This window comes from Notamacropus eugenii, chromosome 3 (genome assembly GCF_028372415.1).
Source record: "Notamacropus eugenii isolate mMacEug1 chromosome 3, mMacEug1.pri_v2, whole genome shotgun sequence".
Lineage (NCBI taxonomy): Eukaryota > Metazoa > Chordata > Mammalia > Diprotodontia > Macropodidae > Notamacropus > Notamacropus eugenii.
The window spans coordinates 178,296,204-178,323,857 of record NC_092874.1 but is presented as its reverse complement, the minus strand read 5'-3'; the positions used below and the strand labels follow the sequence as shown (position 1 = coordinate 178,323,857).

The window sequence follows — 27,654 nt, the reverse complement described above, 5'->3', positions numbered from 1 at the left end:
GATCTGGAAACTCTAGAATTTAGCTATAATATTCCTGGTACTTTTCCTCTTGGGGTTCCTTTCATGAGGTGATTGATGGATTTTGTTTTCACTTTGTCCTCTGGTTTTAATAAATCTGGGCAGTTTTCATTTATCATTTCTTAAGCTAGTGTTCAGGCTTTTTTAAAAAAAAAAATCAACTGGTTTTTCATTGAGACCACTGATTCTTAAATTATCTCTCTTTGACCTATTTTCAGGTCATATGGCAGATTCCATGCATTTTCTTCCATCTTTTGAACATTTCAATTTTGTGCTAATATTTCTTCCTACCTTTTAGAGTCATTGATTTTCGTTTGGTCTATTCTGATTTTTGTGGAATCCATTACTTGGGTAAGTGACTTTCTGTTCTGAACTATTTATTTTCCTTCCAGTTCTTTCCTCCAAATAGTTTATTTAATTTTTTTATACTCCATTTCTTTTAAGCAATCATGTAATTGTTGTGGAAGATCTATGTTTTTTTATTTGTCTCTCTGCTTATAGTTGTTAGATGTTACTTTTTCCTTCTAAGTTGAGTTTTTGGGTGTCTGGGTCTATTATACATCTTTATAGTGATCTGTATCTTCACATATTTATCCATCTTTTCTGTCTTTGTTCCAGGCCTGGCTCTGCCTCCTACTTTACTTTTGGGTGGAGTATGTCCCTTAAGTTCTTTTGCTGATCTCCGCCTTCTCAGAATTACATTGTACACTCCCCTTCCCCCATCTCTGAGTTTCAGAGTGTTGCATATTGAGGGACCTTGAGGGTGTCCCTCTCTGAGAGCTGCACACACCACTTAATCGTAAGCACGCCACATTGGTTGTTGCCGGTTCTTTGTCCTTTTCTAAGCCCTCTCCTTTTCCGGACTTCTCTCAAGTCAGTCTCTGGTCTTAGTGGGTTGATAGTGGTTTGTGTGGATTGTGGCATTGTTGGCACCCTCCTTTCCTATTGCCCATGAAATTACCTGTGTGTGTGCACACGTGTGCACAGTTCTAAAATGGAAGTACTGTAGATCATCATTGGATTTCTTGATCAATATTTAAACTTTTTCTAAGAGTAGGTGTGGGAGCTGGGCCACCTGACTCCATTCAGGTAATCATCTTGGCTAGAAGTCAGTAATAGCCTCTTATAAGTTGGAAAAAAGTCTCCTTTTTCATTCACCTTTCTTTAAGCATCCATGATTTGAAAATTGTTACAGAACATGATGATTCAAGAGGATTGGTGATTATAAAAATTCATACATACCAAGTGTTAAATAATCAGGAATATTTTAATCAAATTGTTTTTCTATAAATTCTCCACTTTTGTTTACTCTAACCCTACGAATGAGCTCCTTGAGGGCAGGAATTTGCCTTCTATATTTTTATAATCCCATCAGTACAGCCTGGCATCTGTAATTTGGTTGTTATTTTATAAAAAATAAAACATTTTGATAACTGCATTTCAGTATAATTGGCTTCCTTTGTAATCCTATGTATTTTATGCTTTTTCACACATTCTTCTGAGAAGGGATGAATAAGGGGTCCATGACACACACAAAAAGGTTAAGAACCATGGCCTAAGCACCTAGTCCAGTACATCGTCCCAAGTAAGAACCCAGTAAATTGAATTGAATTTATAGAGTGAAGTAGATAGGATTGATTAGTGGAAGTAGTTTGTGGTCATGAAACTAAGAAAAGCTCATTGACTCACATGGACAATGGACACTAGGACTATATTAGTCATTTATACCAGTAAGAACAGCATATGTAACCCCTAACTTTTAAACACACTTAAACCTCTCTGCTTCAGTTTCTTCATCTGTGAAATGAGGGGATTGGACTCAATGACCTTTCAGGTCACATCCACCTTGAAATCTGTGATCCTGTGGTCTCTGATCCTATGACCAGGGTTCAGATCCGTTCTCTGACATTTGCTAGATGCGTAATCATAGGCAATCACAAAACCTTTCTCAGCCTGAGGAAATTTTATATGACATCTCTTAAGTTACTGTTTGGACTACTTTGCCATTATAGGGGAATTCCCACACTTTTGAAATTTTGCTATATTGACAGCCATGCTTGTAGTGAGAGGAAGTCACTTTCTCATAGGTCTTAAAGTTAAAAGATTTGTTGATAATCTTTCAAAGAATAATTTTCTCGATGACATTTGCGTGTCAAGTAATCTTGGGATTTTGATGTGAGAGTAGAGTATTGGTTATTTTACCATTGATTCCTGAAAGGTAGTTCATAGAATTTCAGGAGAAGACAGTGACTCAAAGAAGGTTAAATATAAATTCATTGTTTTCTAAGGAGCCATTTGTATATCACCACCCAGTTGTATTTTCTCTGGAACTTTAGTCTCATCTATATATACCTTCTGTGTGTGTTTGGGGGGGGTGTTATAGGCCAATTATAGGTGGAAGGAAAAATAGAGAAATGCTTAGTAGAATCATAGTAGGATTTTTAAATAGAAAATTGTCGAATAATAAGGTAATTTTTAAAATGTAATTATAAAAAACTCATAGAGCAATCTAATTGTTCTGATAAAAGATAATGGTGGGGAAGAAATGTGAAAAGGATCTTTCAACTTAAGCTTTGGTCTTTTTTCTTTTTCTGTGGATAGTGTGAACATGAATAACTTATTCTATCCTGCCCTCCATTATGAGAACAGTGCAATATTTGCTAGTTTTATTGCTGGGTATACTGCAATCAGTCCCATATCTTAAATATTTATGAAATAGATAACATTTTAGAGGGAGGCAAAATAAGATTTATAGTTTGTACCCTAGGAAGATGGATGTTTAAGTGTTTTCATATATTATCTATAACTCAGAAACTTACTTGGGATATAAAGGTATCTGTTAATTTTGGGGAGGTAACGAAGTAAATTATGACAAAAATAAGTTATTTCCCGATACATGAATTAACAATACTGATTTGTCAAGAGGGAAGCAAAAGTTCATTAATTTTCAGTATCTATTCCTGAGCTAGACAGATAAACTCTGTGTTTGTGTGTGTGTGTATAGGTGGGTTTGTGTCTAATAAGCCATCTAGTGAAAGAATTAAGTAATCTATTTTGTAGGCTGTTCTTTTGACTCATAGCTATTAGATTTATGGAATTCTACTTTGTCTCTAACCTAAAACTCATCTCTTTTACCTTAAGCTCATATCATCTTTTTTATCACAGTTGTGGAAGAACAGCTGGTGGTCATGCTCTCTACTAATGTATAGAACTGTATTTTGTTCACTTCCCTAAATGTTTTCCAATGTTTATAGGTATTGATCCTGACTATCTTTTCTATAATTCGTAGAAATGGCATACTTATGTTGTGCAAATAAGTAAGCCTGCAGTAGGCATGCCTGTCTTGCTCTCTTACTGAGCTAAATCTTAATCGATTTTTTTTTAGATAACTTAGTTTTTCAAATGATTTATATAATTTTCTGGCTTTCTTATTCCACTTGTAGATTAGAATAAGTCTCAGGGTTTTGCATCTGTGTGTATGTATATGTATGTCTCAATAAGATCTCCCCTAAATTACCTGGATATGTCATGTTCTTACACATAGTAGTTGCTCTTGGAGTCCAAGTAGCTCATAAGTGATCCACCAGCCTTTTTACTGAAGCCTTCTACCTGAGGAGAGAGCCCATGATTCCCTGGGAAAACTCATTCCACTTTTGGTTAGTTCTGTTTGTTAGAAAGTTTGTCCTTATATCAAGCCCAAATATGGAAAGATACAATTTCCATCCATTGTTCTGTGCTTTGTTCCCTGTGCCAAGCAGAACAAGCCTAATGCTTCTTCCATGTGACAGACTTGCAGTATTTGAAAACAACTCTCCTGTCCTGCTAGTGCCTCTTTACCAAGCTTTTGTGGCCCTGCTGCACAAGTGATAAGTACCAGTCCCAATCCTAGACTTCTCCGACTCCACACAAGGTTATCTTTATTTTCTGATATTTTTTTTAAAAATGAATTTCATTCTCTGTGGTGGTCTTTTGTCTCTATAGCTGTAAGTCTTATCCAGTCTTTTATAATTAATCTTTGGTTGACTTAGAGATCTTCCTAATCTCTTAAAATTTTTTTTAGCAGGTATTATTTTAAAATTAAAGTTATTTAAACTAGTTTTGGTTTAACTTTTTTTTTTTTTTTAGAATTTCTTGATAGGCTATAACAAAATCAAGTCTGGAATTATTCCTTTGTCAGTTTTCTGGATAGCACCGATGAATTAAAAACTAGAGAAATGAGTTTTTCTTTTTAAAAATGCCTTGGAGTATAAAAAAAGATCTTTTATATTTGTAATCATTGAGCTCCAAGTGTAGATACTTGTGCTGTGGAAAATGAAGGCAAGTAAGGTAACATAGAAAACTGGGGTAGTGTTAGGGGAAGTAAGAGATTAGTCTCTGGGGAGAAATACATGCAAAGACAGTATTCTCTACAGACTTAGGGAAAAAAAATAGAGTGGGGGGGGTCTAGGAAAGAGAATAAGATTTTTGTTTGTTTCATTTTGTTGAACACTTGCAGCACATTTTCTTATAGTCTTCCAGCAATATATATATATGTATACATATATATCTATATATATATATATATCTATATATAGATATATAGATATATATATATACATATATATAGCTGCTGGGCTGTGGTGCTTTCCTGGATTTTACCTGTAGTTCTTCTTTCGGGAGCCAGGGTGACCTGGAAGTTTGAGTTGGAACATGGACAGTCCTCAGAAATGAACAGCTGCCACATTTGTGGTGCATATTGAACAAACGCCTTGATATTTGGTGGGGGGGTGGCCAAATTCAGACCAATTATGTCCAGGAGCCTTGACTTTGTTTTTGTTTAATGGAAACCCATACACCCTTTACTTACCTATAACACAGGAAAATAATTGTACATGAAGACTTTCTGATGTATATTGGACTGACCTTAAACTTGAGATTGGGATTATAGGACATTAAAAAAGGGATATGGAACTTTATATAAAATAACTTACGTGTTTAGTATCTTAAGAGTTTACAGAGTACTTCACCAAATCTTAAAGGATAGGTAGTTTATTATTAATTTTATATTATATACATTATAATACATTGTTATTATCCCTATTTTACAAGTGAAGAAACTGAATATCAAAGATGTTGCAAATTAATTTGAACTCAAACTGAGGTTTTGTGCTACAGGTCACTGCTCTTTCCAGTAGGATGAGAATGTTATTTCTATGAAGCAGGACAGTAGTAAAGCAGGAGTTTAGCATTGTTCAAATTTGTTTTTTGCTTTTTGCAAAATTCATATTGACTGGTCTGAGATGATCTGATGTAGACAAGGCAATGAAATGATACTTTAAGCTTAGTCTGTGGAAAGAATTTTTCTGTAGCGTAATCCACAAGAAAACCAAAGAAATTTTTTGCTGTTTGTTACCACAACACTTGATCGGGTTGAAGTTCTTTGGCATCTACAAGTTGATAACTAACCTGTCACCACATTACTGTATCAGTCATAGTTGGATTTAACTTTTTGTTCCTCTGGTGGTGTTGATTTTTGGATATTGAAAAGAATGAACAAACGTACACTCAGGGGAAAAGGAAAAATAGTAATGGGGAGTAGATAGATAAGATGTGTAGAACACTGTATTCATATCTATAATAATCACATATTCAGGGATTTTAAGTAACTTTTATTCTTTGGAATAAGGAGAAATAGCAACTTATTTTTAGTTTTAAGGTAAATATCTACATAAGTATCAACATGAAGTGCTTATGGCTTTGATATTAGAATTGGCCAAACAAATCAGTAAAAAAAAGTATCTTTTAAAATTTGTATTCACAGGTAGTTTTTCTAATTCTAATGATTTAAAATTTAAAATGATTGTTTTCATTGAATTGAGTATGTAGGCTCTTCTTGTAGATTGAATGGCTATTCACATTTGGTTCAGGTCTACATTGACTTACCATTTTTTAGGAATAGATTATAATTTATTTTGGGTAACTATCAAGAACATTTTTCCTATAGTCTTTCAGCAAGGGTTCTCTTTGGAGCTTCGTATATATGGCTGCTGGACTGTGGGGTTTCCCTGGATTTTACCTTTGATCCCTATTTCCTTTCCATCTTTTTGTTCTTATAACTTTAAAGATGCTCAGTAGGTTACCCATTATTTTGTACAAAAACAAATTCACCTCTGGCTAGAAAATAACTATGAATAGTTTCTTGTCCATATTTTTTTTAGATGTGATTACTACTTAATGTCCGCAAAGGAGATATCATTGCATCTTTATAACTATCCTATTTCCTTCAGCTGTTGTTCATTATATTGTGATTAGAAAGATTGTAGCCCTTCTGGAGTGTTATTCACACAGCATTCCAACACCTGAATGTCTCTCGCGTGTCTTGGACTTATTGTATGTTTGGGGGCTACAAAGTAAATCATAGGATCCTATGATCCTCTGTGGCCTTGGAGGTCATCAAGTCTAGCACCCACATACTATAGATTAGGAAATTGAAGCCCAGAGACGTTAAATGACTTGGCCAAAGTCCCATGTATGGTAAATGGCAGTCAGAATTTGGACTGAATCTCTATGACTCCAAATCCAATATTTTTCCATGATAGTATGACTTATAATTAGAGTGAGTAAATTAATGGAAAAGTTTTCTAGCTTTATTACAGCTTTGGCATATTACATTTTCTGCTTTGCTCACAATGAAAGGCTGTTTGGTTGCTTTTTCCCCCACTTTGGATAACATTTTTTAAAGAGGGTTGCATTAAAAGGCTGTACTTAGATCATCTTGCAGATTGAATTCCATATTTGTCTTGGACGGAAGTTGAGATTTCTGTCTGGGGTGATTGAATCTGTACTTTGTGAGACTGGGTGCAACTTCCTTCTATTCAGGGGTGGGTTCATCTTGTCAACAGGCATTTGCCTTAAAAGATGAGGTCACTCAAAAGAAACGAAACCCCTTTCCCCTCATATGTGGTTTTGTTTTTTTTAACACTTCTCTACTATTACTCTACAAGACGATGGGGCTGGTGTCTTGCACCTGCCTGCTGTTAAGTCCTGAGGACTCATTGTAAACACCCTTGTCTCTGTGGGTTGGTCTCCTCTTTAACCCTTTGGATGCATGCCAGTGTTGCAAGTCACTGATAGGCAAAGGAAAGTTTTGCATGCAAAGAAAGGTTGAAGGCAGGGTCAAAGAGGATAAAAAATTGGGGGTACAGGGAGTTTGATGAAATACCCATAGACTACAAAACCCCCAATAATTTTTGTATCCTGTAATAGTTAAGCTTCATCCTATATTTTTGTATTTACAGTATAATCTGATAATCAGAGAGAAAGAATCTGGATGCTTTAGAATTTAAATGATTTGAGCCAGTGTAGCTTTTGTACATCCTGCTCTGTGCTTACATTGACAAAAGCATTTTGTATGTAATTTGTATTGAAATGACTAAACAACAACAAGAGCCTTAGGATGGATACCATTTAGTTTATGGAGCCTGCATAGCCGTGTTTTGTAAATGAAGTGATTTGGGCTTTGGTTCCAGTGTTGCCACTCATTTGGGTGGGTCACTTTGTGATACAGTGGAAAAAGGACCAGACTTTGTGCCAGAAGAGGCCTGACACGAGTTGTGAGATATGGACGAGCCACTTAGTGTCTCTGAGTCTCCGTAAATGGAATTAATAAAACCTCATGCAGTGTTTATGAGATCAAATTGGGTAATGTACATGAAATGATATACATGTATTATATATGTTTATATATATATGTATGTATGTGAGCTCTTAACTAAGCCTCAGCTTTCAAATCTATGAAATGGCTCATAATACTTGTCCTTGCTGTTTTATAAGATTGTTCTAAGGGTTAAATAAAAGAATATATGTGAAAGCTTTTTGTAAAGGTTAAGAAATTATTGAGGAATAAATACAGTTTTTCAAAGTTTTATTGATATCTTATGTTTTTCATACACCAGAGTGGCACTTTGAACGACCAACATAGAAACCTTCTTTATAACTGCAAAAATTGTTAGACAAAACTGACCTCCAAAATGACCTCATCTGATGATAGTTGGAACATTTCCACACCCACAGTCTCTCACCTCTCTCCAGAGAACAGGGAAACGTTTCTTTTATTATGTGTTCTCCAGAACCAAAATTAGTCCTTCAAGTTTCTCTGAGTTTAGCTGCTTTTTAGTGCTGTTTTTATTTAAATTACTATAGCCATTATGTACATTGTTCTCTTGGTTCTGCTTAATTGTATCAACTTATACATTTTCTCGTGTTTCTCAGAATTCCTTATAGAGTTAATACAAAACTGTAAGTAAAATATAGTTGGAACTTTCTGCTATATGTTCAAGGGTACTTTTGTTTCATTATGGGAACTTTCAAAAAGAGACCTTGGATAAGCATTTTAAATTCCAGATTAACATAATTCGTCATATACCATTAAATTGGTTATTAACCATTCTCTGCTTAGGTCTTCATCTGAAAATAGACATAATAAGTATGAAGAATAATTCACTGAAGTTTTGCCATTGTTACACAGAAGCCTAGTACAACAAATTCTTTCAGTGTCTCTGTTGGCAAAGTGAAGTATCATTAATAATAATTTAAGGAGTAATACTAAATTAAGAAAGGATTCGCTAAGCTTGGTAAGGTCCTCCTGTTTGTGAATGACATCCTACTGGATGCATTAAACCTGAAACACTATAGAGTCCATAATCACTCAAAAGTGTTTGGCCTCACCCTGCACAGAAAAAGAAAGAAAGAAGTGGGTAAAGGATATCTACTGTAAACATTATGACATGCCATTAAAAGGAAGACCTAGAGTTTTCCATATCTTCAACAGTCAGTAAGCCAAAGTTTAAGGTACAGTAGTCCCTGATTAATGGCCTTGATTTAAATAGGAAAGTGAAAATGGGCTAGATTACCTTCACAAAACTCTTTGTGACCCCAAACTTTTCTTGGAAACATATGTCTTTCTTTGTAATAGCACCATTCACCCAAACATCATATGGCCACGAGTCTTAGAACTCTATACAATGTCCAAAGAATTCAGAATTAGTATCTCGTAGAGAGTAATGAAGAGGTGAATGGTGAATGTGAGTATAGAACAGATAAGGAATTTCAAGGGAGAACCTGAATAAAAGATGATATTAGGGATACATGGAATCAAAATAGAACGTGACCGATCCTGTGCCAAGAGCAAGAGATAGCAGGTAGATAGCCCACATGCTTCACTTAATGTCCTTGAAATAGCAGGAGAAAATGAAGGCTGCCAACATGGGCCCCTGTGTGGTGAACCTGGACAAGACTCACATAAGATGAGCAAACATAGATGTGTTTCATATTCCACCATTGGATGGAACGTCTACAATGATAAAATCTCAGCTCCATTTGAGTAAGAAACATTAAATATGAGGAATTCAGAGAAACATGAGAGAATGAAAACAAATGATGCTGTGTGATGTGGTATAGAAGATAGCTACCATTTGTAGGTGGGACAGAAATGATTCAACAACTTGATTTCCTCTTTATTTTTTACAGTTTTTTATCTCTTAAATCTTTTTGAAATATTCATTATTCTTGTATGATCAGGTCTTAAGAGAGGGTTGTGCTAAATTGGGGTTATGATGTTTGTGATTTACTACTTTAAAAAAAGCCACTTTCAACCTGGAAAAAGTAATACAGGACTCCAGAGCCCCAAATCCTCAGATTTCAAGGGCCTCAGTTACTTTACCAGTGCTTAGCAAGTGTAATAGTAGACATATAATAAATTCAAAGGTTCAAAGGTTATTGAATGGAATTGACTTTAAACCTGAATTTGAGTCCCATTTCTGACACAATCTTGAGAAAACCACTTAACATTCCCTGCCCTGTTTGAGATAGAGGAAGATCAGTGTTTGCATTATTTACTTACTCCACAAGGTTGTATTAAGGGAAAGTGATTTGTACTCCTTCAAACTCTCTATATGTGTGAGCTTTATTAGCATCAATCTTTCAGGCTTGTCATGAGGACCAAATGGGATGACTTGTGTAGAGTGCTTGGCGAACCTTAAAATGCTAGGTAGGCACCAGCTAGCTGTTATTAGAAAAATAATTTGAGGTACTTTAGATGGGAGATACCATGAAAGATTACTAATTTCTACTTTGGTATATATGGGTAGGAGACCCAATCAAAAATCCAAATAACCAAAATGTAGCTATCTGTCTTTTTTGTACTTCCTTGGGGATTACCCACAAGAATTCATGCTAACAGGTGCTCTCGAGGTTGATTTTGAGTTAAAGAACATCGAGGGATATATATTGATCACACCCAGATGTGCTTCTCTGGTCTCCCTTCCTCTGTACTTGCCATTAGTTCATCAGTAAGAAATGATCACAGACCAGGGACTACAGGTTGGCCAAATGGAGGAAGTGTAATAGCTACCATGCTGGACTAATCAGAAGTTAATCAGTTATTGGCATGGCTGTGATACTTTTGTTTTATGTTATCATTTTAAAATTATCTATGTTAACCACAAAACGTGAGAGAGATATTATGTAGCTTAATATTTAAAAAGCATTGGACTTGGAATCAGAAGTCCTTGAGTTTGGATCCCTGCTCTTCGCCTAACTACCTGCCTGACTGACCTTGGATAAATTAACAATCAGTCAGCAGGAAACATTCATTATAAGTGCTAACTAGGTGCCAGGTGCTGAACTTAAGCACTAGAGAGAGGAAAAAAAAAACGTAGTACTTACCTCAGCCTGAAGTAGCTCCTATTTTAATGGGAGAGACTACGTGCAAACAACTCTGAATATAGAAGATATGCATTGTAAATTGGAGGTAGTCTAAGAGGGAAGGCATTAGGGAGAAGACTAGAAAGGGCCTCCTGCATAAGGAAGAAGATGAGTTGAGTCTTGAAGAAAACCAGGGAAGCTAGAAGGCAGAGGGAGAGCATTCCAGGCAGGGGCCACAGCCATAGAAAATGCACAGTCTAGAGAGGGAGTATTTCATGGGAGGGGAGTATTAAGAAGGCAGGTGGTATTGGATCCTAATGTATCTGGAAGGGAGGAAAGGGTAAGTTGACTTGAAAGGTAGGAAGGGGCCAGGTTGTAAAGGGCTTTACAAGCCAAACAGAGCATTTTATATGCATTCCTTGAGGTAATAGGGAGCCAGTGGAGTTAAGCGAATATGGAGTGTGAGGTGTTGATATGGTCTTATCTTTACGTTATGGGGGAAAAGACTGATTGTCTTTTGCAGACTCAATTTCCTCATTTGCATAATTAAAATACTGGACTAAATGGTCTTGAAGGTCCCTTTGTTTATTCTGTTTTCAGTTGTGTCTCACTCTGTGACCCCATTTAGGGTTCTCTTGGCAAAGATACTGTAGTGGTTTGTCCTTTCCTTCTCTGGCTCATTTTACAGATGAGGAAACCGAAGCAGACAGGGTTAAGTGACTTGTGCAGGGTCACACAGCTAGTAAGTATCTGAGGCTGAATTTGAACTCAGGAACATGAATCTTCTTGACTCCAGGCTTGGTCCTCTTATCCACTGAGCCACATAGCTGCCCCCTAAGGTCTCTTACAGTTCTAAATCCTACAGTATAAAAATTGTAGATTCTTTCAACCTCCGTACTCCCAAAACTTACACTTTGGGGTTAGGACTCTATCTCATATTAGTGAATTTTTCATTTCATGGATATTTTCTTTCTTTCACCCAATTTCCACAAACCTTTCTCTCTCTCTCTTCTCTCCCTGTTCCCTGATAGGTTATTAGAGCAAAGAAGAAAGTAGTACTATTGTAGTACACTATTCCCTTTTTCTAAGTTATCACAAAACAAAACTTGCGTAATTATATACAGTGCTCTGGGAAGATCATTTAGATTGTCACCTATGGTTTTTATATCTTAAAAATCCACAGAAATCCTCCATTTATGAACCTTCCCCTCCTTGGTGCCAAGAAGAGTGAATGTTACATACTTTTTTCCATCTGAATATTGAAAAATAGTATTGCCTCTCATCAGGGCTGCCCTCCAGTATTGGGCCACGTTGTTCAGGGATACAGGAAGTCTCAGCAGAGAATTTCTGAGACTATGTGATCCTGTTCAGGATACCATTTTGGTCTTTAAAGAAAAGCAGGGTGCATGGGAACATTTGTACTGAGGAAATGAAGCTAGAGTCACAGCATTGTTCCAGATCTCTTAGTAGCTTCTTTCACCTCATGTAAACTCTCTGAGCATTACGCTTCTCATCCGTAAAATGGTATGATAGTACCTACCATATTCATCTTGTAAGGCTACTTGAAGACTAAATGAAATAATGGATATGTTGTTAGCCTCTGCTACCTACTTGAGAGAAAAATGGCAAAGTACCTCCCAGGAGAAACAAGTTAAGTAAATCTAAAGTCATTGGGGCTGGGAGGAGAGGGGATGTTAAAGAACTAAAAAAGTAAGGGGATCCAAAAAGACGCTTGCTTTCTTGAAGGTTATTCTAGGATGCAGAAGGAAGGAGAGAGAGCTTGCTTGGCATAGCAAACAGCCTGAGCAAAGGCATGGAAGCAGGAGATGGAATGTCGTGAGTTGACCATTTTGTTGGCAACATACCCTTTATGATGGGAAGTAAAGAAAATTCATTCTAGAAAGGAAGGTTAGATCCAGGCTCTGCAGGACTTTGAAAATCAAATAAAAGAAATTGTATTTGGAAGCAGCTGGAGCATCTTGAGCACAGGGGAGTGTCATGTTCAGACATGTGATTTAGAAATATCAGTTTGGCTGCCATATGGAGGATGACAGACAGACAGACACACTCTCTTTTGGTGTTTTGGCATTTCTTTAGAAGCCTATGGACTTCTCCGAAAAATGTTTTTAAATACATACAACAAAATACATAAGATTACAAAGGAAACCAATTATATTGATATATACTTATCAAAATGTTAAAAAAAACAACACATCAAGTTTACAGATCCCAGTTTAAGAACCTGGTTTTAGAGCAAGATCTGTTATATAGAGAATTGACTCCCTTGGTGGGGAGGGATTAAATCTCTTTGTAAAGATACCATAAGATTTCTTAAAATGTTTCTTTTAAGAAACATTTATTTTAAGCACTTATATGCACTCATCATAGTCACACTGGCAGGTTAGATTCCCAGAATATATTGGCTCTATTTCCCTGTAGGATCCTGGGAGTACTTTAAGAGACACAGAGTTCTTCATGTGTAGTGTTTTTCAAACATTAAAGCATTACGTAAATACTATGTATTCTTCTTCTAATATTTTTGCTTCTAAGCCTCCATTTAGTATGATCCTCCTATTATTGAACCACTTAATATCTCCCTAATGTCATCTAATCAGTGATTTTTGCCCCAATATCAATTTTAGCCATTTACTTTTTCAATATCAGTTAACCAAATTACATCAATTAGCTTTTAGAAAGGAATGTTTACTGAGAAGAATATTAACTGAAACAACAAACACATGATCCTGTCCCCTCTACCATGGTCCTTGGTCCTTGGAGAGAGCTGGTTCAGACTTAAGGTGATTGCTTTACAACATTCCCCCAACTCAACCAGGTGAGGGTGTACTTCCTGGTTCTCTCTCTTCAAGGACTTTTCTCCATTGCATTCACTTCTGATTAAGGTAAATGGAGGAGCTGCTCCATTGGTTGCAGGATCTGATGCTTTGAGGTTGAGTGATCCATTGTAGCCTAGATCAAGACGTCACTCTTTGATGCTGGCTTCTCACTGGTGTTGGTGGCCATATCTACCTGCAGATTCAGCTCTGGACTCTGGTAGTTGTACTTTTAATGATTCTTGAGATCTTTTAAAGCTCATCAGCTTATGACCCGATCCTTTTTGTCTTTAATTCACATAGGATCAAGAAAAAAAAAACACAGTAGAGACAAAAGCAACAGCACCATGTGTTCAAGTCCATGTGGTGGTCCAAGTGGAAAAATAAGGGGCCAAGGCCCTTCCTTTACTTATTAGTCTAGAGCCATTTTTCTTCCTTCTCACTCAAAAGCAATCAGGGAGAGAAAAAGCTTTCATCTGTTCATACTTTTTATATATACTCTCAGTTCTGGGGTAAGCCTATAAGAAACAGTCACAGAATGTATGCACATGCTCTGAATCCCTTAAGGACAGGCTACTCCATTAATCATCATCACATTTTTCCAGAAGTAGGCTACGAAGCCTCCTTGTGGATAGAGTATACTGGGCATTCTCCAAAGACTAAGCCCTCTTTGGCCATTTCCCTACAGTGATATTCCTTTAATTTTCATTTTGATGTATAGGATCATAGCATGTAGGGCTGGAAGAGACCAAGATCAAGTCTAGCCCCCTTGTTTTATAGCTAAAACAGAGTTCTAGAGGATGTGAATTTAAATTCATAAGATAGTAAAACGTATCATTAGGTTTTAAGCCTCTACTTTCTTAATTCTGCATTCATTTCTTCTCCATGACAACTCTCTGGTAAAAGGTTATCCTCAAATGTGGCACCTTCCTATGAATATATATTAAGGAAATATTGGTTAAAAAATGTAGAATGTGTACTTTTTTTAACAAATAAAATGAATGTTGTTTCAAAATTTATATTCTTTCATTAGAGCATTTTTTCTGAGCATTTTACTTGAGTCTTTATTTTCCAAGATCCACTTTTCACATTTCACATCCAGCTATGTTTCTCTATACAATTAAAAATATTGATTATTACCTTTAAAAAGCATTCCAAATATACAACCTTAAGCCTGAAAAGGGTTTAGATGATCATTCTGACCTTCCCCAGATTAGCAGGACTAGTTTAAAACTACTCAGAAAAGGATGCTTTATTCTTTAATAACTATTTGAGGAAAGTGTTAGACTTCTCCGGTAAATCTTTTGGTATCTCAGATGTGCAGAAGAATAGGTGAGATACCCTGGCATTTGAAAAAGGCTCTTTCATTTCGGTTTTGTTTAACTTTCAATTTCTGCTTAATCTTTTCTTCTTTTTTTTTTATAATGCTGCCCAGTGAAATTTCACAATTTTCATTGACCTTCCACAGGAAGTATTTCTTCTCTTTCATCTTAAAAGAGTGGTGTTACATTTTTTTCTTTCAAAAATAAATCTAGCTCTGTAAAAAAAAAAAAAACAACAACCTTAGTAGCTCTGGAGAAAACATCCTCTTCCCACAAGTAGATTTACATATTCAGTCCTCTGAGCAAACTGGGTAAATTTCCATGACTCTGAAGAATTGGGTGGATCTCTTAGGGATGGGACTTCTGAGGAATGAGACATTTTAAACAATAAATTTGGAGAATGAGGTTAGTGTTTGAGTGGTTACTCCCCAGTATTAGCTAACTTGTGAACCATGAGGAATTTACTGATTTCTCACTGGGTCACTCCAGTGCTGAGTATGTTATGGTAATGATATATTTGGCTGTCCTATTCTATCAGTAAATCTTCATATAGAGAGCCATTAAATTTCAGAGCTTGAAGGGACCTTACTCTTCATCTAGTCTTACCTTCTGTCAGGAGTTCTCTTTACAATATGTCTGTCAGATCTTCATCCAGACTGCTTGAATGCTCCAATAATCAGGACTTCATCCTGTCCTTGTATTGGGTGCCCCCGACTTTCCAGCTTCTTTTTAAGCCTTGTATTCATTTCTTCATTAGATTGTGAGCTCTTTGAGAGCAGATTACTGTCTTTTGCCTTTCTTTGGATCCCTAGTGCTTAACACAGTATGTAGCACACAATAAGCACTTAATAAATGCTTGTTTACTGACTGACTATAGTTTTTTTTAAAACCTATATTTGGGTTTTATATCTAACCATCTTAAATTATGTTGTATCTGACTTATCATTCTAGCCTGTTGAACTCTTTTTTTGCATCTGGACTGTTGGGAATTCACAGCCTAACAAAGCGGCCAATTCCTTTACTGGACAGCCCTAATTATTAGAATTTTATGCCTTTTATTGAACAAAAATCTATCACCCTGTAATTTCTATTCATTGGTCCAAGTCCTCCCATCTGGAACCAAACATAATAAATCTAATCATTCCTCCACATGACACTGAGTACTTCAAATATTTGGTGTCAGCTATTTTATCATCCCAAAACCTTTTCTTCTCCAGATTACATATCCCTACTTCATTTGATTGTAGTGATATGAGTGGAGGGCCCCAGATGTGAGGTAAGACCTATCTATGGCAAGGGGCCTGTCATTGTGTGTGGCTCAAAGGGAGGCAGGATAGATATGTATTGCCTCTTCTTCCCCCTACCCTTTTCCAAAGGGGAATTTTCATTCCTGTCAGGAGGGGAAGCAGGAGGTTTGTGTCAGAGGCTACCATTTTGCGTTCCTCAGAAGGAGAGAGTGAATACTAGTCTAGAAATATATCTATCTGCCCCATTAAATATTCTTATCTAGGGGATATGATTGGGTTCTCTCTAACTTTTGATCACTGTGTGATTTTGGTGGGGAAGGGGATCACAAGCTCTGTATCCATCCCCTTTCCCACCAAATACCCATTTCACAATGAACCCACATTGTGAATAGCAAAGAAATCCATTTATCCAGATTGGTAGCAAAACAGAAATCAGAAAAGGTATGTATAGGAGAATATATACCAGACAATACAAAGTGAAGGAGCTCTCCCAATGGGAGCGAGATAACTCAGCTCAACCAAGAGAGAATGTCCTAGATCTCACATAGGGGGAAACTCCCTGAAGTATCTAGAATAACAAGCTGGGAATAGGAACATAATGGAGACTGCCAGCTCCATTCAGGTCTTTCCAGAATCTTTTCCTTCAGCAACCTGAAATGGAGTTGGCTTCTTCCATCTTCTCTCTTGAATCTTGAAGTCTGCTTGGTGTTTGAACAAGACTCTCTTGAAGAGTTACCAGTGGGGAACTGGCTAAGAACAGATGTTCTCTCACTAACTCTGCCCCACCTACCCCTCACACAAGGTGACATTCATCTCCATCAATAAGGAGAGAGTCCCATGCCAATGGATCTTGGGATAGGGATTATATAACTATTACTTATGAGACATTTTTTAGAGTCCTTTGACTAAACTAATGACACTTCCCTAGGAAGTTTGTGAATGTTTCTCTTTAAAATGAGATGTCCATCTTGAGCCAAAATGCCATCCACATCCAGAGAAAGAACTATGGAATCGGAATGCAGAATGAAGTAGACTATTTTCTCTTATGTTTTGTTTTGGTTTTTCTCATGGTTTCTCCCATTCGTTTTAATTCTTCTATGCAATATGACTAATGTGAAAATGTGTTTAATAAGAATGTATGTGTAGAACCTACGTAAAATTGTATGCTGTCTCAGGTAGGGAGGGGGAGAAAATTTAAAACTTATGGAAGTGATTGCTGAAAACTGAAAGCAAATAAATTAGTTAAATTAAAAAAAAAATATGATGTCCAGACCTGAATGTAATAATACCACAATGTGGTTGGATAAGCAAAAAACATAGTGCTTTTGTTACTTGTTTGTTCTGCATACTGTACTTCTTTTAATGTAGCCTGAACTTGGATTAACTGTTGGTAGTTACTTGACCCTAACGGTTTATATTGAGCTTGCAATTAACTAATATTACTTGCTTTTTTTCCCCACAGAAACTGCTATTCAGGAGGTCTTCCCAATAACATAATTGATCATTTGACATATTGAACCTAAGTGCAGAGCTTTATGTTTCTTCCTCTTAAATTTCTCTATGTTAGATTTAACCTATAATTCTAGCTTTCAGAGCTCCTTTTGGATCTATATTGTTATCCATCTCATTATTTTTCCCTAATAGACTTGTCATCCACAAATTTGATAATAGTGACATCAGTGGTTTCAACTAAGTCATTGGCAGAAGTGTTGAACACGGTAGATAGAGCTGAGGATTCAGCCTTTTGGGCATTTACCAGAGACTTTCGTAGACTCAGATCTTTGGCAGAGAACGCCCCAAGACTTATCCAAATGGATAACAACTACCCCCTTTTGGTGATTCATATGGGCACAGATGATAGTTCCAGAAGGTGCCTACAATGTGTTGCCATTAAATATTACAGTCTTGGGTAAGAAATGGAAGAGCACAGCGGCATAGGTTGTATTTTCCTCAACTGTTTCCTCAACAATTTTCCTCAACTCTAGTGAAGGCAAAACAGGAAAATAATAATTTTGGAAAATGAACAGTTGGAAAAGAAGATGATATCTGAGAATGTAATTCGGACTAATGGCTTAAAATAGAGGGATGACAGATTCCTGGACAGAGATGGAATATACTTAATTGCTGGTGCAAATCTCTTTCACCCTCCATATCTAATCTGTTCCCAAGATCTGCCATTTTGCCTTTGTAATATCTCTCATATATGCCCCTTTCTCTTTTCTTATACTGTGAGGTTCTCATCACCTCACACCTTTATGGTTGCAGTAGCCTGCTGGTGGTTCTTCCTGTTACAGGTATCTCCCCATTCCAGTCCATCTTCTACTCAGCTTCAAAATGATCTTCCTAAGTGCAGTTCTAATCTGCACATCCTACTTAATAAACGTCAGTGGCTTCCTTTTGCCTCCAGGATCTAATATCCTCATTTTGACTTTTAAAGTTCTTTATAAACTGCTCAACCTTTCCAGTCTCCTTATGCTTCACACATATTTTGCAGTCCAGTAACATTAGCCTCTTTGCTCTTCCTCAAATGAGACACTCACTGCATTTCTCTGTTCCTGGCATTTTTCATTGGGTGCTCGCTGCATGCCTGGAATACTTTCCTACTTCATCTCTGCCTCCTGACTTTCTTCAAGTCCCAACAAAAATTCCACCTTCTATAGGAAAACTTTTTGATCCACCTTAATTCTATTGCCTTCCTTCTATTGATTATGTTCCATTTATCTTGTATATATCTTGTTTCTACACAGTTTACATGGTTATCTCCCCCATTAGACTGTGAGTGGAGGACTATAATTTTCCTTTCTTTCTATCACTAGTTTTTAGCACAGTGCCTGGCACATAATAGGTATTTAATAAATATTGGGGATCTGACTAGTCAAAAGACCTTTAACTTAAAAAAAAAAAAAATCAAAAGACCTTTAATCCAATGAAAGAAGGCTGCCTATACAGATATATGTGTGTATATGTCTCTCAAACAAGATGCCATAGAAAGTAGTTACAGTGAAAGAATAGCAGTTGAGACACAGAAGTTCACAGGAAACAAAACCCAGGAAAGAAACTGAGTAGAAAAGTCCCTGACCAATACCAACAAAGCAACATTAACACTAACACCAACAAGAGCATATTCTGTTCTAGATCTGATTCTTACTTGCAGGAAGGAACTGGTCACAGGAGTGGAAATGATAGGAACCGTAGGGGATCCAAGAAGGAGCATTAGAGAAGGAATGGGACCTTTGCCTTGCTTAGGGCAAATGGGGAAAAGGTAACTGAGAACAGACTTAAAGGCAGGCTGCTTAATTTCTATATTACATCTGTTTTCTTAGTCAAGCAGTTTGACAGAACAAAAATAACTAACAGGGAAGTGATAAGTACCTTTCTGGTAGTATTTTTGCACTATGTTTTTGTGCCGTCACTCTTCTGTTTTCTTCCTTGGTTTTGTGTCTACCTTTAGAATATCTCTTTTTAAAAGCAGAGATAATTGGAGAATGCCACCATGTAGGTTCCTTAGATATGCTCAAATATCATTTATTATATGAAAAGTATTAAAAGTGCATCCGTTTTGTTTCTTTTCCTTCCCAAAGTGCACTCTTTCTTGTAGGCAATTTCCAAAGCAGGTGTCATAAAATGATTTTTATAAGGGTGCTCTGCTTTATGAGATTATGAAAACATGAACATATGGAACACATAAATTAGGGGGTGAATTATCTGCATTACAAAAGGGTTGATAGCAGGATTCTTTTAAGTATCATCTTCCTCCACTGCATTTAAAATAGGATTTAACTTATGAAAATTCATTTTTATACATCAAAATTACAATTTTGTTATAAAATAGTACATACTGATATTAAGGGAGAAAAAATATGATAATTCAGTGAGTGATATAAAAATGAAGTTTGACTCTGCTTTATTGCTCCCTGTTTTGGGGATTAGAACCATATTTGTCTCAGAAGAAATTTGTTAGGAATACAGATAATTTTTGCAATAATGGAATTATTTGTTCTTTGAGTGCTTGACAGAATTTGCTTATAAATTCACTTGGTCCTTGCTTTTTGTTTTTCGGTTGTTTTTCTTTATGCCTAATTCAATTTTTTTCTGAGATCAAGATATTTTCATTTTCTATTTCTTTTTTCATTAATGTGGGATTTTTAAAATATTTTGTCAGTATTCATCTGTTTCACTGAAGTTATCTGTTTTTTGGCATAATCTGGCAAAAACAGTTTCTAATAATTTCCTTTATTTCATCTTCGTTTTGTTGTAAATCCTTTTGTGTTTAGAGTTTATTTGTTGTTTTTCTTTTTTTAAATTGCATGTCCAGTTCATTTCTTTGTTCTTTCTCTTTTACTGATGTAAATGCGTAGACATATACATTTTCCTCTAAGCATTGCTCTTTGGCTACATCCCCAAATTTTGATGTGTTGTCTCATTTTTTAAAGTTTCTTGGATGAAATTATCTATTGTTTCTTTAATTTATTCTGTGACTCACCAAGTCTTTAGGATTATATTATTTAGTCTCTATCCAAGTTTGAATTCTTTCTCTAAATGTTCTTTATTGAATTTACAATTTTTATTATATTGAGATCATCATAGAATGAATTTAATATCTCTACTTTTCTGTATTTATTTAGGAGATTTTTATGCCTTATCATAGGATCAGTTTTTGCAAAATTTAGCTGAGAAATGTGTGTATTCTCATTCTGTAATTCCCAGAGAGCTATCATATTCAACTTTTCTAAAATTATATTCAAGTCCTTAATGTCTTTCATTTTATCTTTTTCTTAGATTTGTCTAGTTCTGTAAATTATGCCTGGTTGAATAATTATACTTTTGCTGTCAATTTCTCCCTGAATTTTGTTTTTTTCCCTTAAGCACTTAGATGCTATGCTATTTAAGGACTGCACATTAAATATTGATATTATTTTATGATCTACAGTGCCTTCAAGCATAATATGGTTACCCTGCTTATCTTTTTAAACGATGTCCATTTTTACTTGTTTCAGATCATGATTACTAACCCAACTTTTGAAAATTTACATGAAGCATAATAAACTTGGATCCAGACTTTCATTTTAACTCTTTATGAATATTTCTTGTGTTTCCTGTATGTTGTTTGATTCTACTTTCTAATCATTCTGCTACCCACTTGCATTTTATGTGAATTCACCATCCATCCACAGTTGTGACTGTTAATTGTGTGTTTCCTTCAGCATATCTTCTTATACTTTTTCTATTTTCTCCACATTGCTTTCTTTGCAAAGGAGGTAGAAAAAGAAGGAATTTAATAAACATTAGTATTTATAATTAGTCCGTTCCCCCTCAGCCTCTCTTCCAGATCCTGCATTTCTGTATACTTATATTTTCTTTCTTTTTGTGTCCCTCATTCCTACTGCTGATCTAATTTCCAAATTTGAGGTTTCTTTTGCTTATTACTGGTTCTCTTGATCTACCCTCTCTCTTAAACCTTCCTCTACTCTGTCCCTGACACCATTTGTTTCCTTGTTAAGTTTAATGTAGTTAATCATCAACCAATAGTTCTACATCAAAAGCTGTATAATATGCGTTGGCGCATTCAGCCCTCCTTTGTTCAACTCAGTTAAGAATGAGGATCATAAACCTCCCCAGCCCCTCCATATTTGTATACTAATCTTTGTTACAGGATTGTGAAGGGAGGTCTCTGGTTGGGAGTTTTATACCCTTTAAACATAATTATCACCTAAATGACTTTGTTTTCTTCTCTGTTATTCTAGATTAAGGTTAGACCAGGAGGAAAGTCTACCTACCCCATCTCTTTTCTTGTCCAGGTCTGATCATTTTCTTTATTTGCCCAAGAAGGTTCAGTGATTCCCTTTTGTCTCTAAGATAAAATACAAAATCCTTGTCTGGATGTGTAAGCCTTTTACAATCTCTCTTTAATCTAGTCTGATTTCACATACTCTACATTCTGGCATAACTGCCTTACATGTTGCTCCCTGACTTTCCATCTCCTTCATACCTTTCCTGATGCCTGAAATGTTCTTTCTGTATCCTAAAAATCCAAGCTTCAGAGTTCAGCTCAGATTCCCCCTCTTGTAAATTATGTGTACATGTTGTTTCTCCTGGAAAAAAAAAAAGTATGATCCTTGAGGACAAGGCAAGGGACTTTGTCATTTTTGTATCTGTAGCACAGCGCCTGGTAAATAGTAGATTCTTAATAAATGCTTCTTGAACCCATATGTTCTGAGTAAGTAATTTTTCTAATTAATTAAAAAAATATAAATCATGGAATCATAGGATTTAAAAGCCCCAAATAACCTTAGAGAGCCAGAGTCAATCCCCCGTTTTATAGATTAATATACTGAGGTTCAGAAAAGTCTTTCCCACTATCTCACAGGTGACAAGAAGAGCCAAGATTCCTACCCAGGTGACAAGAAGAGCCAAGATTCCTACCCAGGTCCCTTAATTCTAGATCAAATGTTTTTTCCAGTTCACTCTATGTATTACTTATCCTTAAGTACAAAAGACTGAAAAAAAAATTGAGTTATGTTTTTCTAAAATGTATTACATATTTTTCTACTTTTATAAATAGTATAATTATTTTCACTTTCTTGATTACTCAGGGTCATTAATATAAATATTAGGGTTGTTTGGGGTTTGGTTTTTTTTTTTTTTACTACAATATCATGATCACTTCAAGAGCTATCCATCTGTGTAAAAATTAACTGACCCATTGTCACCAAAGTTGCCCAAATTGAACTAGTATTCTGGTTGATAAACCAGTTTTATCTTCAGGGATACCCCTTTAGGGGCTATTGAAGAGCTGAGACTTTTTTTGCCTCACCATTAGCTGCTCTCCTTCTCCATATTGTCTGAGTAGTTTGGTATCAAACTGCCTCTATGTTTCTTCAAACCCTTAGAGAATTCTTCACTTCATAGTCTCTCCATGTCTGTCCTCACCAATGAAGAGTCAAGATGGAAAAGAACACACAGTATCTCTTGTATCCCTTCCTAATATTCTCCTTTCATCTGGTAGATGAAACAGCTGCATGAGGCATCTTGCCACAGAGAGCATAAAGCCCCCTGAGCCTTTTTTTCTCCCAATTTGAAGGCAATAATTTTTTATAGTTTCTCGTAAAGAAAAATGAAACAATACCCTCTGATGTCTAATTCAGTAGTTTTTTAAAAGGAGTACAATTCTTCAATTCTTAATAGATTTCAACCAAGTTGCTCTAGCAGTGCTTTGCAACATTTACAAACTGCCTTAACAGGAAAATTGTTTAGAAACTTACATAAGAAAAATTCTGTATTCCTTTAATAAAGCAGGATATTTTGAGCGAGATTTTTAAGTGGGTGATTTTAAGTGATTTCATTTTGCAGCTTGCTTGATCCGTTAATTACTGATAGTGAAATGAATAAAGTTCTTAGTTGGTTTTAAATAATTTTCCAACCATTTACATTTACATATAAATGAACTAGAACATTTAACTCAATGAGTATGAAGACTTCTCATCACTCAAATGGAGGGAAAAAATGAATGTATATATTACAGTTTTTTGAATTACCAGAAGAATTAAGGAAACCGGACATATTTAACATATTCTAAATTTTTGGTGAGCAAATTTCAAAGGGTTCAAAGATCATATAGGTAGGACCCCTCTGACTAAAATTCTACAGGGGAATTCAGCTGAGAAGGAATTAGAAGCACTCAAGAAAGAAATTCTGAAGACTCAAAGAGAAGCTATTTTGATGAAGAGCAAAAAGGGAATTTCTTTAAACAGATTGATATGAATGCACAGGGAACTCCCTAAAACATAACATTAACAAACAAAAAGTACTGAGGATGGAAACAAATACTAGTAGAGAAGAATGAATACAAAGCAAGACAGTGTCATAAGAATAGAATTAGAATCACTAAATCTCAAAATGTGCTAGGACTAGGGAGATGCTTTGGTTTTTTGGCTGTAGCAGGAAAAGAGGAGAATGAAAAGAGTAAGAGGTGCTACTTAGGAAGGATGGAAAAGTAACATCTGATGTATAGAAGTTTCTCAAGTCTTACTTTGCCTTTTTGTTTTTTTGTTTTCCAATAATCTTTGGACCAGAAAAAGTATGACCCCCCAAAAAAGTCTTAATAGGATGTTTATAAGGATAGTGACTGAAACTGTGATTTCATTGGCTCTCAATCCATTATGCTGTCTTTAGGATGAATAGGAATAGAAGTCCTCTAGACAAGGTCAGCTCAGAGGGTTCAATAAACCATATTCCAGGGTACAGAAAGAACCTCCATATGTGATTGCTAAGTCCTTGTCATTTGTTGTTCAGTTGTGTCCAATACTCCATGATGACCCCATCTGGGGTTTTCTTGGCAAGTACACTGGAGTGGTTTTCCATTTCCTTCTCCACCTCAATTTACCAGTGAGAAAACTGAAGCAAACTGGGTTAAGAGACTTGTCCAGGGTCACACATCTGGTAAGTGTCTGAGGTTGGATTTGAACTCAGAGAAAGATGAATGTTCCTGGTTCCAAGTCAGTGCTCTATCCACAGCACAACCAAGCTGCCCTATCAAAAATCAGGGAGGATAGTAATGGTACCACTGAAATAGAGAGAGGCAAATGTTTTCCAGATTAAAAAAAAAAGTTTACAAGCTGGATGAGTGTACTTGATTTTTTATCTGAAAAAAAGTCTTGATTATTGCTAGACTAACATCTAGAAAAAAAGTGATCATAGAAGCAACATGGTGTTATCATAAATAGCTTAAGCCAGTCTAACCTACTTTCCTTTTTTGACAGGATTACTAGACTCATAGATTGGGGGTATTATATATGGTTTGATTTTATTTTGAAGTGTTACTTACATAGATACTAGCAAAGATTTTATATTTTTCCAAAAAAATTCTAATTTATTTTTAACCTTCTTTTTAATTTTTGGGTTCCAGATTCTTTCCTCCCTCCCTTTTACCCCCTCCTCCAGCCTCTCCAGGCAAGCAGTATGAGATCAATTATGCATTTGATATCATGTAAAACATTTCCATGTTACTGATTTTTTTTAAGCAAGAAAAATCAAGTGAGAAAAATATACTTCAATTTGCACTCAGAGTTTATCAGTTCTCCTTCTGAAGGTAGATTATGTTTTTTCATCATGAGTCCTTTGGAATTGTCTTGGATCACTGTATTGATCAGATTATGTCTTATTCTTATGCAAGAGGTAGATGTTGTAGTGGATAGAGCACTTGAACTTTAATCTGGAAACTCCAAGTTCAAATTTGACCTCAGACCCTTATGGTCTGTGTAACCCTGGGCAAATAATTTTAATGCTATCTGCCACAATTTCCTCATCTGTAAAATGAGGATAGTAATAGTATTCCAGGGTTTTTGTGATGATAAAATGAAATAGCATTTGTAAAGTGCTTTGTAAAAATCTTAAAAGCACTGTACAAATACTAGCTATTGTTGTTGTTAGTTAAAACCTATAGATGTGGGCTAGTGACTATTATAGTTAAATGGATGTGGCCAGATGACCTGGCCCAAAGAGTTGTCACATTAATGATTTGATGACTCCTTGGAAAAGAAAATGTCTTCAGTAGAGGGCCCTAGGGATCTGTGCTTGACTGTGTGCTGGACTTGGACAAAGGTAAGAGGGTAGGTAGCATGGCAGTCACAGCAAAGAAATCTGGGCAGACTTCAGCTTTAGGGAGAATATTTGCAGCATTCGCAGATCCCCCCACACAAGTTTAAGCCTTCACTATCTCTCACTTGGACTAGTGCAGTAGGCTTCTATTTGCTTTCCTAGCTTCCAGTTTCTTTCCTCTTCAATTAATCTTTTAAGAAACTGCCACAGCTTTCTTAAGGCAGATATCTGACTATCATTCAAGAAGCTGCAATGGCTCCCTTTTTGACTCTAGGATAAAATAGTCAACAAGCATTTATTAAGTACTTATTGCATGCTTTATACTGTTCTAAGCATTAGGGATACAAAGAAAGACAAAAATAGTTCCTGCACTCAAGAAACACACATTCTAATATAGGGGGATGACATGACATGACAACATGCAAACAACTGTACATATAAGATGTATATAGTGTAAATGGGAGGTAATCTAAGAGGGAAAGAGGGTCTTCAGTCTTCCTTCCAGGCTTTTTTTACATTATTCCCTTTCACATATTCTATATTCCAGTGATCCTGGTTTTCATAGTCCAAGAATGAAGTCTTCCATTTCCTGCCTTTATGGCATTTCACATCCTGTCCCCATGTGCACAGAATTCACCGTCTGCCTCAGCCTCCTGGCATCCTTTGCTTCCTTCAGAGTCCATGCAGGACCTCTCTCTTAGAGGAAGCCTTTCTTTGACTTCTCTAATTGTTAGGTTTTTTTTCTTCATCTCAAATTACATTTACTGATCTGCATAAATGTTGTATAATCAAGTAGAATTTATGCTTCTTGAGTACAGGTAATGGTTTTCACCTTGTTTTTAAATGACCAGAAACTAACACAGTGCCTTAGATTAGGGATGCACACTAAATTCTTGGTGAATGAATGAGTCAATAGTAGAGACAAGTGTAAACTCTTGAGCAGTTGAAAAATATTAATAACAAGTACAAAGTTGGAGGAGGCAAGTTGGTAGTTTGCTTGGAGATGATCTGGGGATTTTACTGGTCTACAAGCTCAATAAGGGTTAGCTGTGTAATATGGCATCCAAAACAACTGACTTGATTCAAAACAATTTTTGAACTTACCAAGCACCAAATTAAACAAACATTTGTATATTTAAAGTTGAACAGAAAAAGATTGTGCTTGAAGTCAGTCAATCAATTTGCTAGGGACAAAAAAAGAGGCAGAAGACACCCCCTGCCCTCAAGGAGTTTATAATCTGAAAGAGGATGCATGATGTAAACAAATATAAACAAAGCAAGCAACATATAGTATAAATAGGAAATGATTAACCGAGGAAAGCATTGGAATTAAGGATTGGGGAAGGCTTCTTGTAGAAGATGGGATTTTAGTTTCAAATTCATGGCAGTCACAGAAGTCAGTAGACAGAGTGGGGAAGGAAGAGCATTCATTCACTATTCCTCTCCCATCCTTTCTTATCGTCTCACCTCCTTTTCCTTCCCTATCTCTAACTTCCTTTGACTCTTCTAACTCCCTTCTCCCCACCAATTAAAAGGAGCTAACTTGATATTAATGTGCATCAAGAGGCATTAGTGTCTTTCACAAGGGAAGCAATAGTCCTAGAAAGCTCAGCCCTTTCAGACCGTATCTGAAGTATTATTTTCAGTACTGGTGCCATGCATAGGAAAGACGTTCATAACTTGGGAAAACATCCAGAGAAAGGTTATTGTGATAATGCAGGGCTTCCATGCCATATGGATTTAAATTTCATTTGAAGAAAGTTAGGCTGTTTAGACTGGAGAAGACATAATGCCACTCTTCAGGTATTTGATGGGTTGATGTCTGGGAGAGGAATTAGTCTTATCCAACTATCCAGAGGGCAAGATCCCAGCAATGGGGTAGAAGCTGTAGAAAAAGTTTTGTGGTTTGTTGTAAAGATAGCTTCCCAAGTCAGAGCCATACAGAAGTGAAGCAGA

General features: G+C 36.1%; 1 protein-coding gene across 3 annotated transcripts in view; it reads left to right on the top strand.

Annotated features, from left to right (window-relative positions):
- Nucleotides 1-27,654, top strand: part of STK38L (serine/threonine kinase 38 like) — a 112,674-nt gene that overhangs the window by 19,665 nt on the left and 65,355 nt on the right. The window contains exon 1 of one of the 3 annotated variants that reach the window (XM_072653437.1): nt 3,910-3,928. The exons of the other annotated variants lie outside the window; for them this stretch is intronic. The gene's annotated coding sequence lies outside the window, so the exon portion shown is untranslated. Of the gene's footprint in view, nt 1-3,909; nt 3,929-27,654 lie in introns of those variants that run through there. 3 annotated transcript variants of the gene reach the window in all.